This window comes from Erinaceus europaeus, chromosome 11 (genome assembly GCF_950295315.1).
Source record: "Erinaceus europaeus chromosome 11, mEriEur2.1, whole genome shotgun sequence".
NCBI lineage: Eukaryota > Metazoa > Chordata > Mammalia > Eulipotyphla > Erinaceidae > Erinaceus > Erinaceus europaeus.
The window spans coordinates 1,220,800-1,226,755 of NC_080172.1; the positions used below are offsets into that span (position 1 = coordinate 1,220,800).

General features: G+C 50.1%; 1 long non-coding RNA gene across 1 annotated transcript in view; it reads left to right on the forward strand.

Annotated features, from left to right (window-relative positions):
* LOC132541184 (uncharacterized) overlaps positions 1 to 5,396 on the forward strand; it is a 15,819-nt gene extending 10,423 nt beyond the window's left edge. Inside the window, exon 3 of the long non-coding RNA XR_009552355.1 lies at positions 5,021 to 5,396. This is a non-coding gene — a long non-coding RNA (uncharacterized LOC132541184). The remainder of the gene's footprint in view (positions 1 to 5,020) is intronic.
* The last annotated feature ends 560 nt before the right edge of the window (positions 5,397 to 5,956 follow it).

The following is a 5,956-nucleotide window of genomic DNA, read 5'->3' on the forward strand; positions in this document are numbered from 1 at the left end:
CCTTCCCCCCAACTCTGAGAGAAATGGTTTGGCCCTTGCTAGGTTCGCGCCCCACTTTCTCCCCGCCCCCTATGCTAAGGACATCCAGGGTCCCAGCAGCAGCCGCGGAGGGAGAATGATGGGGAAGCACATTGTGTGGTGATTTGCCGTTCGTGAATAAAGACTAAACTGCAGCTTCTCAGCCCAGCCGTATGTCCCCGAGTCTCTGTCTCTGTCTACCACTGCGACGCTAGCCCGGCCTGCTGGAGCCTCTGAACTTTAACAACAAATGGCGCCCAACGTGGGGCTTACCTGTGCATCTCTCAGATAAGTGAAGACAATTTGGCTACCTATGCACTATGTCCTTCTCTTCTGCTTGTGAAGAGATCTCCAAAAGCCTCTGCCCTTTCTTCACGAGACTGTTTCACTGTTTCTGGAACATTTATCTCTGGACACTCTGTGGTTTCTGCCCAACACCAGCTCGCAGGAGCCAAACGCCAGCCCACATGAGCCGGCTTTCCGCCGCGTGGCGCGGGACATTGGGCGTGGGCTCCCTCCACGCTGCTTGGCCACTGGAAACAGGACAGCAGACATGGCAGGGCCATGGGGCAGGGCCACGGCCGCCTATCATGGCCGCCACCCCAGGGCACCTTGGCCCACGCCTTCTGCATGGCTGGCCTGTCCGCCCTCGTGCTATTAAGTCTGGGCAGAACCCAGACCACCCGGAGACCGCAGGCTCCCTGCCAAAACTGGGCCCCCTGGCCGAGATCTCCAGCTCGGGTCTGAAGGCAGACAAGCTAGAATACGCAGAGATTCATCCAGAGATTGCAACCTACAATTCCTAGAAGTGGAGCTGCGTGGAAAGCCACCTCCGGATGGTGACCCCCCCCAACAACTAAGACAGTACAGATCTAAATTCATGTTTAAAATGACATGTCTTCGCAACAAAGGTTTCTCTCCTTGTGTATTAAAGACCATGTTTACGTGTGTGTTTAAAGTTTGGTAACATTAACTTTAAGGTTAAAAATATAACTTTAAGGCTATATTCTTACCAGACAGAGTTAAATGAAAAAGGTTTTCAATGTAATTCTCATAAAGATGAAATTAACTTACATTTAAAGTATGAGGTAAAAATTAGTTTAAATATTTTAAGTATGTTGGTCAAAAAAAAAAACCTGCGCACACCTAGGGTATGTCTCCATCTTGAATGGGTGTAACAAAAGGTTAAAAAGACGTTGTTGATATGTAAAACTCTCAAATTCCTTCTCAATTAGAAATGTTAGGTTGCTATGGTTATGCTAATAATTCTCATGCCTGAGGCTTCTTTCTTTCTATGGTTCATGTTTGCCTTTCTACATTTTATTGTTTGAACTTTAAATAGCCTTAAAATCATGCTGGAAGAGACTTCCAATTGTGATAGAATTATCAATTGTGGTAAACTTCTAACCTGCTACAAGTTTTGTTTCATAAGTAAGTGAACTGCAGCTGTCAAGTTCTCTACAGAAAAGCAGAATTCCGATGGCTGACATTCCCCATCGAGACAGACGTACAACAATTCACCCCCTGGCAATTCTTTGGTGGACATCTGCTTTGGACTCGCACTTCTATCGGACTCACTGGTACACCTCGGACACTTTGCACAAAACTAGCGGCTTCCCTTATGCTGCTGGGTTTCTCAAAGACTGACTGCAGCCATGCCTTGGGACTCTAGGCCTCACCCTTCCCCCATGCTAGAAAATGCCCGTCGAGGCAAGTATGCCCCCTAGAGGCAGGAAATGTTTTTTTTAAGCTGATAAAGTTTTACCCAGAGGCAAAAAATGGCCCCCTCAGGCCTTCCCTTGGCAGCACACTGGTTCTTGTTACTCGCTTACATGTTTCTCCATGTTTGTGCCAGTTTCTTTTTTGAAAATGCCTGTACGATATAGGTTTCTGTTCACCCCACACCCCTGATACTGTGGTCATTTAGTTAAAAACAGAAGGGGGAATTGTTGGTATGTTTCATATTGGTTTGCTCCCCTTCCCCCCGACCTCTGAGAGATTTGGTTTGGCCCTTGCTAGTTTCGTACCCTGCTTTCTCCCCGCCCCCTATGCTAAGGATGTCCAGGGTCCCAGCAGCAGCCGCGGAGGGAGAATGATGGGGAAGCACATGGTGTGGTGATTCGCCCGTTCATGAATAAAGACTAAACTGCAGCTTCTCAGCCCAGCCATGTGTCCCCGAGTCTCTGTCTCTGTCTACCGCCACGAAGCTAGCCCGGCCAGCTGGAGCCACCGAACTTTAACAACAATCACCCATTATAATTTTAAATAATTGTATTGCAGGGAATCAAGAGTGTTTAGCACTGGATGACTGGGGCTTACAAATGCTCGTTCCTGGTGTGGGCCATGGTCCATCTCCTGAACACTTCACTTTTCTTCATAAGCTTTATGCACTTTGTGATAAAAAAGGAAACACACATTGAGCAGGAAGATGACAATTAGTAATGTACCCACTTCACCTCTGTCTAGATCACAAAACCTCTGTTAAAAATGAGCAGCCTGGCTACCTCCAGGGTCCCTGCTGGTGGCCTCCTGGGTGTAGCTCTCTTTATGACTCTGGAAACTTCCAAGGGAGAATGAACAAAGGAGGAAGAGCAGAGGTCAGCTAACTCTGCCTCCCTCCTCCTGCCTCCCGCAGAGACCTGAGCTTCGGGCTCCTACTTCTCTGCCACGCTTTGTTCGGACTTGCATGCCTGTCAGCACAAAGATGCCAACCGCGGGTCCTGCCTAGGCTGCAGGGAGGCTGAGGTGCAGGTGGGCTCCCAGGAGCGGTTTATGTTTATACCATTCACACTCCACTCAGGAGTCCTGTCCTGAATTACTCTTGAGCAGTACACTCGACTCAGGAGACACCTACCATCTATTTTATCGCAGTTGTAAAGTCGTGCTCTAAAAATCCCAAAGAAAAAAAAATGCTTCCTTTGTACCTCAAATCTCGGTGACATTGATTTCATTATGAGTCTCTCAGAAACAAGATGCCCTGGGCTAGAACAAAAAGGGTTGATTTTCTATGGGACACAGAAGTCAGCCGGCACAGCGCCCCATGCAGAAAAAGAAAACTTAATAAAAATGCGGGCAGAAGATGTGAACAGAGCTTCTCTAAAGAAGAGATACCTACACACGGCCCACAGACGGATGTGGAAAGGCTCCAGTTCACTCATCATCAGAGAAATGCAGATCAAATCCACACTGAGATCCCACCTCACACCTGTGAGAATGGGCTCCATCAATAAACAAGAGAAGAGACGTGCTGGAGAGGATGTGGAGAGAGAGGGGCTCTCCTGCACTACTGGTGGGGTGCAGACTGGGGCAGCCACTCTGGAGAACAGGGTGGGGAATCCTGAACCAAATACAGATGGAAATACTACAGGACCCAGCAATCCCCTTTCTGGGCATTTCCCCCAAAGATGGAATCACACTGATTCAAAGGGACACACGCACCCCCATGTGCACAGAGGCTTTATTCACAACAGCAAAGACCCAGAAACAACTAAAATGCCCTTCAACGGATGACTGGATAAAGAAGTTATGGGACAGATACTCAACAGAATACTATGCAGCAATAAAAAGGGATGATTTGTGTCCTCTGGGACAAAGTGGATGGAACTGGAGAAGGTGATGCTCAGGGAAGCCGGTCAGGAGGGGAAGGACAGATCCAGGACAGCTCCACTCACGTGCATAATAAAGACAATTGAGTGTACAAATGTGAAAAAATATATTAACCTGTATTCAAGATTGTGGGAGAACTAGAGTGGAGATGAGGACATAGACCTTTGGTGATGGGAGCGGTAAAAATAATAATAATAATAATAATAGGGGGCCAGGCGGTGGCACGGCTGGCTAAGCTCACACATCACAGTGCACTAGGATCCTGGTTCGAGCCCCTGGTCCCCACCTGCAGGCGGGCGCTTCACAAGTGGTGAAGCAGGGCAGCACGTGTCTGTCTTTCTCTCTCCCTCTCTATATCCCCCCTCCTCTCAATTTCTCTCTGTCTCTATCCAGTAATAAATAAATACATTTGAAAAATAAGAAGAAGATGAAGATCGGGGGGGAGACTCCTTGTGATTCATGTGCTTGAACGGCAGTCCACTCAGGCCAGTCCGGAAGAGGTGTGACAGGAGCACTTCTTAAAGCAAAGTCTGGGCTGCAAGCTCAGGTGAGGCTTCTCTGAACACACGAGGATGGAGCAAGGCAGCTGTGGAGAAAGGTGCCTGTCACAGGGAGTTCACGGGCCCTGAGCAGAGCCACAGGCTCACACACCTTAAATACGGCCCAGACATTCACGGCCAGGGGACCAAGGGGACGGGTGTAATGACCAATTCTAGAAGCCAGTGCAGGATGGGCCTGCTATGTTACTTCAACGCCGGATCTTGTCAGGACACTGCCCCATGGCTCTCTGCCCATCTGCCCAGCAAGAATCTCTGACGTCACTGACACTGAATCACTTAAGCAAACAACAGAGTCCCGGCCGTGATCTGATTCTCTTTCTTTCATGCAGATATTTCACCAAACTAAAAACAGCAGCTTCCTGTGTCCCCACGACCAGACTCTTCAGTGCCCACATCGAAATGCTTGTTTCAGCTCCAGGGAGGAAGCTCCAGGGAGGAAGTCTCAACAGAACTGCTGTCTGCAGCACCCCCAGAAGCCCCCAGCAGGGCACATACAACCTCCACAAAAGGAAAAACCATTTCTTTCTTCTCACTCTTTGTTCTCCCTTGAGCACTAGCTCTGAGCCATGAATATGCCTTGGAAGTTCAAATAGAGGGGCCCATTTTGAACTTTCCTTGTTCTTTAGCTTCTGAGACGGCAGGAAAATAATAAGAATGGTAATAATGATGATGATGATAATAATAATGCTTTCTTCTCATTGCCAGTAGCGTTTAAAGTCTGGGGCTTGAAAGCAACTAATGATGAGAAACTGGAGGGAAGTTCAGGATGGTTCTCTGACAAGGAAAGTTGTGACTCTCTTTTCTTTCTTTTCTTCAGGCAAATTCAATTCACACAGCTGTGCTTTAGAACAAGGAGACACACTTTGAAGGGAGACGGGATGCAGGAAAAGGTCTCCAGGAGAGAAGCAGCCTGACGCCTGACGTCCTACGCACTGACCAGCTGTCTCAGCTCTGAGGCCTTTTCACACAGACTTCACTCAGATAAACGTGCACGGCAGCCGTGGGCCTACATGCACTCTTGCTCTGTTGCTGACCTGTGCAGCTGGAAAAACATGATCCACCCGGGTCTGACAGAACCCTCCTGACCAAGGCACGTCACGGGGGACAGGGTCTGAAAGAGAAGTGGGCTTTGAGGGGCTCTAATAGCTGAAGGGATGAAACGAGGCCTCTGAAATCAGACCCACTGCCTTAGTCAGACCCAGAGTGACAGCAGGAGACTCTCTGAGTAAAAACTCAGTTCAGGGCGCCTCAGAAGCAGGCCCTCAGCACAGCCTGGGACAGCTCAGATGGGAGCTCAGGGCTTTGCACTTCAGGACCCAGGCTGTAGCCAGGCCCTCACCACACTGAAGCTTTGGTGCTGGGCGCTTCTCCCTCTCCCTCTGCCTCTGCCTCTGCCTCTGCCTCTGCCTCTGCCTCTGCCTCTGCCTCTGCCTCTCCCTCTCCCTCTCCCTCTCCTCTCCCTCTCCCTCTCCCTCCCCTCTCCCTCTCCCTCTCCCTCTCCCTCTCCCTCTCCCTCTCCCTCTGCCTCCCTCTCCCTCCCCTCTCCCTCTCCCTCTCCCTCCCCTCTCCCTCTCCCTCCCCTCTCCCTCTCCCTCCCCTCTCCCTCTCCCTCTCCCTCTCCCTCTCCCTCTGCCTCTGCCTCTGCCTCTCCCTCTCCCTCTCCCTCTGCCTCTCCCTCTCCCTCTCCCTCCCCTCTCCCTCTCCCTCCCCTCTCCCTCTCCCTCTCCCTGTCTACCTCTCCCTCTCCCTATCTACCTCTCCCTCTCCCTCTC